This window comes from Ahaetulla prasina, chromosome 4, assembly GCF_028640845.1.
Source record: "Ahaetulla prasina isolate Xishuangbanna chromosome 4, ASM2864084v1, whole genome shotgun sequence".
In the NCBI taxonomy this organism is placed as follows: domain Eukaryota; kingdom Metazoa; phylum Chordata; class Lepidosauria; order Squamata; family Colubridae; genus Ahaetulla; species Ahaetulla prasina.
The window spans coordinates 77129688-77142519 of record NC_080542.1 but is presented as its reverse complement, the minus strand read 5'-3'; the positions used below and the strand labels follow the sequence as shown (position 1 = coordinate 77142519).

The 12832-nt window shown below is 41.9% G+C and overlaps 1 protein-coding gene across 10 annotated transcripts in view; it reads left to right on the top strand.

Moving 5' to 3' along the window:
* Positions 1-12832, top strand: part of GOLGA4 (golgin A4) — a 156191-nt gene that overhangs the window by 92410 nt on the left and 50949 nt on the right. The window lies entirely within an intron of this gene.

Below are 12832 nucleotides of genomic sequence, written 5' to 3'. Positions count from 1 at the left end.
ATTTTCCATGGGCCAAAGAAGCCTAAACCCAGAGCCACTCAGTTTTGCCAGGGTTCAGTTTCAACCTGTTGCTCTCCATCCAGCCTCTAACAGCCTCCAGGCACTGCAAGAGGGAGGACACGGCATTGCTTAGCTCACCACGGGTTGAGTCATACAGTTAAGTATCATCAGCATATTGATGATACCTCAGTCTATGGTGACTGATGATCTCACCCAATGACTTCATATAAATGTTGAACAGAAGCAGAGAGAGTATTGAGTCCCTGTAAAGCAGTGAGCAGTGGCTGCTCACTGCTATCAACTCCTCTCCTATCAACTCCTATCAGAAGAGCTGCAGAAGAAGGAAGTGAACCAGGATAGCACAGAACCTCCCATTCCCATCCCCCGAAGCCACTCCAGAAAAATACCATGATCGATGATACCAAAAGCCACTGAGAGGTCAAGTAGAGCAAGGATGGATGCACTACCCCCATCCTGCTCCCACCAGATATCATCCAAAAGCACAACCAAAAAGGGAAGATTGGAGACAGGCTGGAAGTTATCCAACAGGGTGGAATCCAGTGATGGCTTCTTAAGAGAGCAGACCACAACCTCCTTAAAGTGCTGGGGGACTACCTGCTCCTGTAGAAAAGCATTGATCACCACCAGAGTCCATTCATCTGTCATCTCCTGGGAAGCTTTCACAAGCCAGGAGGGACATGAACTATATAGTTCATACATGAACTAAAGTTCATACATGTACTATATTTAGTATGGTAATTTAGTAAAAGTACTTCAATTCCTACATAGAATTGAAATCATCATAGTCAGCCAATAGGAATAAAATGCAAAGTATATTTTATGAACATATATCAATGCAGTTGCATTGCTTTCTTTTTCTGTTGCTTCATTCTTCTCTTTGTTTTATATACAAAAACATATTTAGAAAGCATATTCTTTCCAAACACCACTCCAGAATTTGGTAACTCTCCTCTTAGTATTGATCTTACCTCATTCCATTTGTCAAGGGCACCAGGTCAAAATCTTCTGAAGATGTTTTTGTATAATTTTTATTAAAACTTTTAAACTAGAAGATAAAAGCTAACACAAACTTACACAAAATAAGGAAGATAAAAAAGAATGAAACCAAAGGAAAAGCAAAAGGTGCTAAAAAGGAAAAAATCTAAAGGAAAAATGGAAAAAGGAGGAAAAAGTATAAAATGGTTTCAAATATTCTTCACAGCAGTACAAATACATTTTGACCTCTCTCTTCTTATATCATATTTACTCTTTTTCTATAATCTCTTCTGTTTAATTTGATAAAATGACAAAATTAGTGAACCAGAGAAATGCTGTTGATATAATTTACGTGGACTTCAGTAGGGCATTTGATAAAGTAGACCATAATCTACTACTAGATAAAATAGAAAAATGTGGGTTAGACAGAATCACCACCAGATGGATTCGTAACTGGCTGATCAACCGCACTCAACATGTAGTCTTCAATGGAACTGCATCTACATGGAGGGAAGTATGCAGTGGAGTACACCAAGGCTCTGTTTTAGGCCCAGTAATGTTCAACATCTTCATCAATGGTTTGGACTAGAAGATGAATGGGGAACTCGTCAAATTTGCAGACAATACCAAGCTAGCAGGAATAGCCAACACTCTGGAAGATAGGCTTAAAATACCAAAGGATCTTGACAGACTTGAACATTTAGCGCTATCTAACAAAATGAAAATCAATGGTGAAAAAAGTAAGGTTCTACATTTAGGCAAGAAAAATAAAAAGCACAGGTACAGAATATGTGATACCTCCCTCAATAATAGTTATTGTGAGAGGGATGTTGCAGTCCTAGTGGACAACTATTTAGATTGAGCCAGCAGTGTGCAGGAGCTGCCAAAAAAGCCAACACAGTTCTGGGCTGCATAAACAGAGGGATAGAATCAAGAACACATGAAGTGTTAATACCACTTTATAATGCCTTGGTAAGGCTACACTTGGAATACTGCATTCAGTTTTGGTCGCCATGATGTAAAAAAGATGTTGAGACTCTAGAAAGAGTGCAAAGAAGAGCAACAAAGATGATTAGGGGACTGGAGGCTAAAACATATGAGGAATGGTTGCAGGAACTGGGTATGTCTAGTTTATTGAACAGAAGACCAGGGGTGACATGATAGTAGCGTTCTAACATCTCAGGGGCTACTACAAAGAAGACGGAGTCAAGCTTCTTGTCCCATTGCTTCTTGTCCTGTCCTGAGGGCAGGACAAGAAGCAATGGGTGGAAACTAATCAAGGAGAGAAGCAACCTAGAACTAAAGAGAAATTTCCTGACAGTTAGAACAATTAAACAGTGGAACAACTTCCCTCCAGAAGTTGTGAATGCTCCAACACTGGAAGTTTTAAAGAAGGTATTGGATAACCATTTGTCTGAAGTGGTATAAAGTTTCCTGCCTAAGCAGGGGGATGGGCTAAAATAGGGGTCAACAACCTTTCGGACCTCAGGGACCAAAAAATTCATAATTTTAAATCCCAAGGACCACTAATAGGATCTGCCTAATGACTGGATGGGTGGGTGTGGCTAGGTATTCATGTGACTGGGTAAGTGTGGCCAACTTCTCACCTCCCCACCCAGACTCCTTAGGGCCCCAACAGGAAGCAGTTGTTGAAACTAAGCGGCCACCACGAGAAAGAGTTGGCAAAACAGCTGGGTCAGTTCAAATTGGATCTGACTGAGAAGGAGGCTCAGCAGGAGCACACCTCACTGAGGACTAGGAGCATAGGCTTTCCAAGCAGAGGGAAGACCTGTGGGAGTGCAAGGCCAGGTACTGGCGTCTGGAGGCTCAGCGGGCTGAGATGATCAGCCTGTTCCAGGCCATGATGCAGTCCCACTGGAACAAGGGTCTCCGGCTCTTTGCCACCAGCGTCACTTCCCTCCAGCCTTCACCCAAAGCCGCACACCAGGAGGCTGAAGCAGACCCCAAGTCGGAATTTCTGTCCCCCTCCGACCCACACAAGAAGACCTTGAAGGGGGAGACTCTCAGCAGCAACACAAATGTTCATTGTATGTATCCGTCCCAGAATAGTTTTAGGACCCCCGTTTTAGTGCAATATTAAAAATGCAAATAATTTTTCTGTGGACCACCAAAATTTTCTCACGGACCACTAGTGGTCCACGGACCACCAGTTGGTGACTGCTGGACTAGAAGACCTGCAAGGTCCCTTCCAACACTGTTATTCTGTTAATCATCAAAACTGTTGATTTTTTAAAAGTTTTATATAAAGAGCCAGTTCCAGTCAGGAATAAATGTAGATAATGACTTCTAATGAAACAAATTAATTTGTTCATTTCAGCAAAATCTGTCCATTTCATCAACCAATTATTGAATTTTTCATCTCCATGCATGCAATAAATCATGTGATCATAAATTGAAATAATCTTCCAGAAATGCTTTCAAACTGTTTATTCATTAATCCTAAAATAAAAAGTTCAGAGTAGTATTTATTTATTTATTTATTTATTTATTTATTTATTTATTTATTTATTTATTTATTTATTTATTTATTTATTTATTATTCATACTTTTATACCGCCCTATCTCCCTAGGGACTCAGGGCGGTTTACAGCCATATAAAAACATAAATATATACAGAGTAAAACATTAATTTAAAAAACTTATTATATAGGCCGAATATTTAAAATAGAGATATAAATAATAAAACCCCATTTAAAACCAGATTTAAAATTTAAACATTTAAAAATTTAAAATTCTAGTCCAGTCCTGCGCAGATAAATAGATGAGTCTTAAGCTCGCGGCGGAAGGCTCGAAGGTCAGGAAGTTGGCGAAGTCCTGGGGGAAGCTCGTTCCAGAGGGTGGGAGCCCCCACAGAAAAGGCCCTTCCCCTGGGTGTCCCAAGTCGGCACTGCCTGGCCGACGGCACCCTGAGGAGTCCCTCCCTGTGAGAGCGCACGGGTCGGTGAGAGGCATTCGGTGGCAGCAGACGGTCCCGTAAGTAGCCCGGCCCTATGCCATGGAGCGCTTTGAAGATCATTACCAAAACCTTGAAGCGCACCCGGAAGACCACAGGCAGCCAGTGCAGTCTGTGCAGGAGAGGTGTTACATGGGAGCCACGAGGGGCTCCCTCTATCACCCGCGCAGCCGCATTCTGAACTACCTGGAGTTTCCGGGTGCTCCTCAAGGGGAGCCCCATGTAGAGAGCATTGCAGTAATCCAGACGAGATGTCACGAGAGCATGAGTGACCATGCATAGGGCATCCCGGTCTAGAAAGGGGCGCAACTGGCGAACCAGGCAAATCTGGTAAAAAGCTCTCCTGGAGACGGCCGTCAAATGGTCTTCGAAAGACAGCCGTCCATCCAGGAGGACGCCCAAGTTGCGCACCCTCTCCATTGGGGCCAATGACTCGCCCCCAACAGTCAGCCGCGGCTGCAGCTGACTGTACCGGGATGCCGGCATCCACAGCCACTCCGTCTTGAAGGGATTGAGCTTGAGCCTGTTTCTCCCCATCCAGACCCGTACGGCTTCCAGACACCGGGACAACACCTCGATAGCTTCGTTGGGGTGGTCCGGTGTGGAAAAGTACAGCTGAGTGTCGTCAGCGTACAGCTGGTACCTCACACCGAAACCACTGATGATCTCACCCAGCGGCTTCATATAGATGTTGAACAAGAGGGGCGAGAGAATCGACCCCTGAGGCACCCCACAAGTGAGGCATCTCGGGGCTGACCTCTGCCCCCCCGTCAACACCATCTGCGACCGATCGGAGAGATAGGGGAGAACCACCGATAAACGATGCCTCCCACTCCCAATCCCTCCAACCGGTGCAGCAGGATACCATGGTCGATGGTATCAAAAGCCGCTGAGAGGTCTAATAGGACCAAGGCAGAGGAACAACCCCTATCCCTGGCCCTCCAGAGATCATCCACCAACGCGACCAAAGCCGTTTCAGTGCTGTAACCGGGCCGAAAACCGGACTGGAACGGGTCTAGATAGACGGCTTCCTCCAGGTACTGGGGTAGCTGACATGCCACCACACTCTCTACAACCTTGGAGACCGGACGATAATTACCTAAAACAGCTGGGTCCAAGGAAGGCTTCTTGAGGAGAGGCCTCACCACCGCCTCTTTCAAGGCGGCTGGAAAGACCCCCTCCAACAAAGAAGCATTCGTAATCCCCTGGAGCCAGCACCAACCAGGAGGGACATGGGTCCGGTAAACATGTGGTGGTGTTCAACCTACCCAGCAACCTGTCCATGTCCTTGGGAGCCACAGGGTCAAACTCATCCCAAATAGTCTCAACAGCTCTCTGACATCCCGCCTGGATCTACCCAATTTTGGTCCAGGCCGTCCCGAAGCTGAACGATTTTGTCGTATAGATAACCACTAAACTCCTCAGCATGTCCCTGCAACGGGTCATCTTGCTCCCCCTGTTGAAGGAGAGAGCGAGTTACCCGAAACAGGGTGGCCGGGCGGTTATCTGCCGACGCAATGAGGGAGGAGACGTAGCAACATCTCGCTTCCCTCATTGCCACTAGGTAGGTTCTAGTATAGGACCTAACTAGTGTCCGATCAGCCTCCGAACGACTGGACCTCCAGGAACTCTCTAGGCGTCTTCTCCGGCGTTTCATCCCCCTCAGCTCCTCGGAGAACCAGGGAGCTGGTTGAGACCTACGCCGAGTCAGAGGCCGCAAAGGCACGACACGATCCAAGGCCCCCGCCACGGCCGTGCCGTGAGCCAGACCCTCAGGAAACGGCCCAAGCTCCGTCTGGAACCTCTCCGGGTCCATCAGGCGCCTGGGACGGAACCAACGTATTGGTTCCGTCTTTCTGCGGTGTTGAGTGGCGGTCAGAAAGTCCAGGCGAAGGAGAGAGTGATCTGACCATGACAAAGGTTCGATGATTAAATCCCTCAAATCCAGATCCTTCAACCACTGACCAGAGATGAAAATCAAATCCAGTGCGCCATCCCCACCGTGAGTAGGGCCATCAACTACTTGAGTCAGGTCCAAGGCCATCATGGAAGCCGTGAACTCCCGAGCAACTCAAGATGACATGCCGGTCGATGGCAAGTTAAAGTCCCCCATGACAATAAGTCTGGGGGTCTCCACCGCCACTCCAGCAAGCACCTCCAGGAGCTCGGGCAGGGCTGCTGTCACGCCGCAAGGAGCCAGGTACGTGACCAACAAGCCCATCTGACATCTATGACCCCACCTCACAAAGAGGGATTCACACCCGGCAATCTGAGGTACAGTGGTCTCCCTCGGCTCCAGACTCTCTCTAATCACAACTGCCACCCCCCCACCCCTACCCTGGGCCCTTGGCTGATGGAATGCTTGGAAACCCGGTGGGCACATTTGAACAAGGGGGACACCCCCTTCTGCGCCCAGCCAGGTCTCCGTAACGCCCATAAGGTCCGCGGCACCCTCCTGGATAAGATCATGAATTAGGGGGGCCTTATTGACCATGGACCATGCATTGCATAGCATCAGCCGAAGGCCCGGGCAGTGAGGGTCTTGACCATCCGGGAAACGGGAGAAGTCTGAGGGCTCGGGGCGCGCGATCGCCTGCAAACATCGAGCGCGTGCCCCCATAGAATGATATGAGCCCCCACTTCCGCCATATCTGCCCCTCCCACTTACCGTACAAATAAGACCACCCTCAACAAACGGAACACAACCCCCCCATGACCTTCAAACCTATTAACTTACTGCCGCGAGCACACGCAGGAACTGGACCCCCTCCCGACGGGCTTCCCCCAACACCCGCCCTTGCCCTCCCACCTCTTAAAAATGCCCTATCTAAAAAACCCCAAAGGCTCTTTCTCTTCGCATGCCACCTCTGTGGGTCCCAAGACCCGTCATTGAGGCTGGCCCTTGGTAATGAAGTGGGCCATTCCTGCGAGGCGGGGGCACCTTGCAGGCGCAAGAGTTCCGGCACTGAATATCGCATAAATGAATACAATAAAAATAAAGTCGCCGAGAGGTGAAACTGTCTCAGGATAGCAGAATATTACACACAATTCATCCAATGAATAACCATTATCTGGTGATACTTCAAATGGTGGCTGGCTTAGAGATGGAAGATGGTATAAACTAGGCAGAATAGCATCCATGATAACAAAGGTATTGATATTCCGCCCAAAGCTCAGTCCTAAAATCCATAAGATGAAAAAAAAAAAGGTGGGACTTCTATCCCCGCCAGCGGTGTCCACAGATATTTCCAATAGTTCTTTCCAGGTAGATCTTTCCAAGTAGATCTTTCCAAGTAGGTTCAAGTAGGTCCCCCAGCAGATCGCAAACTGGTTTCCAGCATCTTCCATAACAGTTCCAAGAACCCTCATGGCCAAAGAGTCTCATACTGGCCAAACAGAATGCAGATGACAATGCAAACGTTACAATCAAAGGAAGAAGCAGTCCAAAATAGGCCAGGGAGCCTCCACACCCACCACGCCCACCACACCACTACTTTCAGCCAGAATAGTCCAAAAAATAGTCCAAAAAATAGTCCAAAAAACTAGGAACCTCTCCAGGCCAGCCATCCACTCCTAAAGCTCCTAGGGCTCCAGGTCCTGTCCAAGGTCTGCCCACTCCCCAGGGCCAGACCTTTCCAGAGAGCCAGGCCCAGCATCTCCAAAGCAGGCCTACACGCCTGCATGATGTAAAAATATAAAAATGCCACCGATCTCACCGCGGCAAGGAGCTGGGCCTGTCATCATGGCCGAGGGTCTCAAACAGAGAGGCCCCTAGAGGGACCATTCACAGCCCTTCGATCCCACACCACTCCAAAGAAGGCCAGGGGAAGGGCGGAACAGGCGAAAGTAGTCCATAACACCGCAGAATAGTCCGGCAGGGAAAGAAAAAATAAGCCGCGGCCTCATCTCTCCACAATAGACGGGCCGCAGCCTCACCTCATGCCCCATAAGGTGGCGGCCGCTCCACCGCTCGCCCTCGTCCTCCGGTCTCAACCTCAGCAGCCGTGAGTCCGAGAAAGTCCGCGGACCTCTCCCACGGCTGCTGGAGGGATCACGCAGCTGACCGGGGGGCGCAAGCGGCTCGGCACGCCATCTGGGCGCCGCATCCTGCCGCAGATCCTCCGTCGTCGGCTCCAGTCATTCTACCAGGCCGCCATCTTGCGCATGCGCAGAGCCTGAATTTTTTAGTAAGATAAAAATATGTATTCATACTTTTACTTTAGCTATTTTACACGTTCACCAAACATGATAAAATGTCCCTTCATGCTGTTCACATTTTCAACATACATTTCGAGTGCCTTAATACACTGTAGACAGTTTCTCTGGCATCATATACCAATGATTCTATAAAAATTTTCTCTGAGATCATAACATAATTTTTTTTTTGTAAAAAGTTTTTTAATTTTTTACCACAAACAAACATAAAAAGATCTTCAATTAAAAAACAATGTGTCAGTGGGCTGATTACAAACCCTTTGTGCAATTTCAGCATATATATGTCATAAATTTATCTAATCTTACATTATGCCAATCTTACCTTGTTACATCATTCATCCCATCATCTTCAATCAATTTAATTTCCCTTATAATAACTTCTCAAATCTATTTTATTGTATCTTCCCTTCTAACCATTGATAAAATAAATCCCGTATCTTATAATATTGTTTATCTTCTCTAATTTCAAACGTCAATTTACTCATTTCTGCACATTCCATTATTTTTCGAATAATTTCATCTTGCATAGGTAATTTCTCATTTTTCCAATTTTTAGCAAACACAATCCTAGCTGCTGTTATAACATTCACAATCAAATATCTCAATTCTCTGCTATATGTTTCAGGTATAATCACCAATAGAAAAATTTCTGGTTTAAAGTCTATGTGTTTTTTAATCATTTTTTCCAACCATGTGTGTATTTTAGTCTAGTATCTTTTAGCCTCCATGCACGTCCACCACATATGGTAATATGAGCCAGATATCTAATAACACTTCCAGCATTTTCGGATTTGTCCTTAAACATTCTAACAATTTTTGTTGGGGGTAGGTGCCACCTGTAAAATATCTTACACAAATTCTTTTTATATGCAGTAGACATTGTCATTTTATAATTTTGTGTCCACAATTTTTGCCATACCTCTAAATCAATCCCATGACCAAAATTCTTCCCCTCGCAATCATCATCTCTTTAACTTGTTATTCTTCTAATATAACCTCTAATAAATATCCATACAATTTCCTAATTAAATTATCATCAATACCTGTCAAAATTTTATCTAAACTAGTCAAATTATTATAAAAAACTTCTATTTTAGAGTCTTTATCGTATCTGGAGTGTATTTGCAAATAAGAAAACCAATTCACTTTTATACCTTCTGTTTCTAATTCTTGCATAGTTTTTAGTTCACCCTTTTCATTCAACAATTCATTGTATCTAACAATTTGTTCCTTTCTAAATGTTATTGAATATGAAAAAGCCTCAATAGTTGATACCCAGACTGGGATTTTTAAATAGTAGCTTTTCTTAATCCTTTCCCAGTTTAATTACAAAGCCTCTCATGAAATGTCTTCTAAAATTCACCTGTGTTTTTGCTTGTCCATACTATAAAAAAGTATGCCATCCCAATAACAAGTCGTGCCCTTCCAAAGTCAATATTCTATTATTCCTTAAAGTTATCCATTCCTTGATCCACATTAAATTTGCTGCTTGATAATATAATTCCCAATTGGGTAGTCCAAAACCTCCTGTTATTCTTGCATCTTGCAATAACTTTAATCTTATCCTCGCTTTTTTACCTTGCCAAATATATTTCAACATTATTTTATTCAATTCCTCAAAATATCCTTTTCCCAATCTAATTGATTGTCTGGAACAGATCTAAAATTCTAGGCAATATGTTTATCTTAATCGTTGATATTCTTCCAATCAATGATAACTGTAAATTCTCCCATTTTGCCAAATCTAATACAATCTGTTGTTTGAGTTTATAATTATTCTCTTTCAATGTACTGCATCTTTCTGTCAAGTATATTCCCAAATATTTAACCTTATTTGTAATCTGCATCTCTGATCTTTCTGCTAGTTCAACTTTCTGCTTCATTAACATATTTTTGTTAAAATCTTCATTTTATCTTTATTTATTTTCAGACCTACCACTTTCCCATATTCTCCTATTTTATCTATCAATATAGTTATAGATTCTAATAGATCTTCAATAATAAAAACCAAATCATCCGCAAATGCTTGCAGTTTATATTCTTCCGTTTGAATTTTCATACATTTTATTTCTTCTTCTCTAATATTTCTATTTAGCACTTCCAATATTAATTCAAACAACAGTGGTGATAGCGGGCAACCTTGTCTTGTTCCTTTTTTATTTGAATCGATTCTGTCAATTCTCCATTTATCATTACTTTAGCTGTTTGATTATGATATATAGCTTCTTTAGCCTTGATAAATTTTTTATTAAAGCCCATTTGTTCCATTTGTAAAAGCATAAAGCACCAGTTAACGTTATCAAAGGCTTTTTGTGCATCAAGGAAAATCAAGGCCATCTGTTTTTCGGATGGGCCTCATAGTATTCCAAAGTGTCCAGTATTATCCTCATATTATTTTTAATATATCTTCTAGGCAGAAATCTATTTTGATCAGAATGTATGAAGTCATTTAAATATCTTTTAAGTCTTTCTGCCAGTATTAAAGCAAAAATTTTATAGTCTGAGTTTAACAGAGATATAGGTCTATAATTCTTGATTTGTTGTGTATCCGTCTCCTCTTTTGGGATAAGTGTAATATCCCAAAATGAAGTGATCTTTTGCATCACTTCATTCACAACCTCCAATAATGGGAGGCTCAATGATTCTTGAAATGTCTTTATAGTATTCTGCTGGAAACCCATCTGGGCCTGGCGCCTTTCCATTTTTTTGATTTTTAAGAGCTTCAACTAATTCTATCATTGTTATATTTCCTTCCAACATCATTTCAATATCTTTGGGGATTTGAGGTAATTTCGCTTTCTGGAAATAATCCTTAACATTTTCCTCATCAATATTTTCATGCTCATATAATTCCTTATAATGGTCTTGCACAATTTTTTTCTTCTCTTCATTCCCATATTGGACCTGCCCTTGATTGTCCACTAATTGTAGTAATCTCCAGGATTCTTTCTCTTTTTCAGTTTATATGCTAACCATCTACCTGGTTTATTAGCATTTTCAAAATAATTCTGTTTCACCCCTCTGATTTTTTGTGCTAACTCTTCTTTTTCAATTAGAGCTATTTTATGTTTAATTAATTCCATTCTTATTTTAACATCTTTTTTCTCTGGAAATTTTTGTAAATTTTCCTCTAGTTTCTTGTGACTTTTTTCTAGTATTTTATGGGCTTGTCTTTTCTTAAAGTTTCTTTTCTTTACATAGTCTATCATCAAGCCTCTTACATAGGCCTTCATTGTATCCCAACAATTTTGTGTTGATGTATCTTCTTCTTTATTTTCCTTAAAGAAAAAGCCAATTCTTCTCCATTTTGCCAAATCTAATACAATCTGTTGTTTGAGTTTATAATTATTCTCTTTCAATGTACTGCATCTTTCTGTCAAGTATATTCCCAAATATTTAACCTTATTTGTAATCTGCATCTCTGATCTTTCTGCTAGTTCAACTTTCTGCTTCATTAACATATTTTTGTTAAAATCTTCATTTTATCTTTATTTATTTTCAGACCTACCACTTTCCCATATTCTCCTATTTTATCTATCAATATAGTTATAGATTCTAATAGATCTTCAATAATAAAAACCAAATCATCCGCAAATGCTTGCAGTTTATATTCTTCCGTTTGAATTTTCATACATTTTATTTCTTCTTCTTCTCTAATATTTCTATTTAGCACTTCCAATATTAATTCAAACAACAGTGGTGATAGCGGGCAGCCTTGTCTTGTTCCTTTTTTTATTTGAATCGATTCTGTGAATTCTCCATTTATCATTACTTTAGCTGTTTGATTATGATATATAGCTTCTTTAGCCTTGATAAATTTTTTATTAAAGCCCATTTGTTCCATTTGTAAAAGCATAAAGCACCAGTTAACGTTATCAAAGGCTTTTTGTGCATCAAGGAAAATCAAGGCCATCTGTTTTTCCGGATGGGCCTCATAGTATTCCAAAGTGTCCAGTATTATCCTCATATTATTTTTAATATATCTTCTAGGCAGAAATCTATTTTGATCAGAATGTATGAAGTCATTTAAATATCTTTTAAGTCTTTCTGCCAGTATTAAAGCAAAAATTTTATAGTCTGAGTTTAACAGAGATATAGGTCTATAATTCTTGATTTGTTGTGTATCCGTCTCCTCTTTTGGGATAAGTGTAATATCCCAAAATGAAGTGATCTTTTGCATCACTTCATTCACAACCTCCAATAATGGGAGGCTCAATGATTCTTGAAATGTCTTTATAGTATTCTGCTGGAAACCCATCTGGGCCTGGCGCCTTTCCATTTTTTTGATTTTTAAGAGCTTCAACTAATTCTATCATTGTTATATTTCCTTCCAACATCATTTCAATATCTTTGGGGATTTGAGGTAATTTCGCTTTCTGGAAATAATCCTTAACATTTTCCTCATCAATATTTTCATGCTCATATAATTCCTTATAATGGTCTTGCACAATTTTTTTCTTCTCTTCATTCCCATATTGGACCTGCCCTTGATTGTCCACTAATTGTAGTAATCTCCAGGATTCTTTCTCTTTTTTTCAGTTTATATGCTAACTATCTAGCTGGTTTATTAGCGGTTTCAAAATAATTCTGTTTCACCCCTCTGATTTTTTGTGCTAAGTCTTCTTTTTCAATTAGAGCTATTTTATG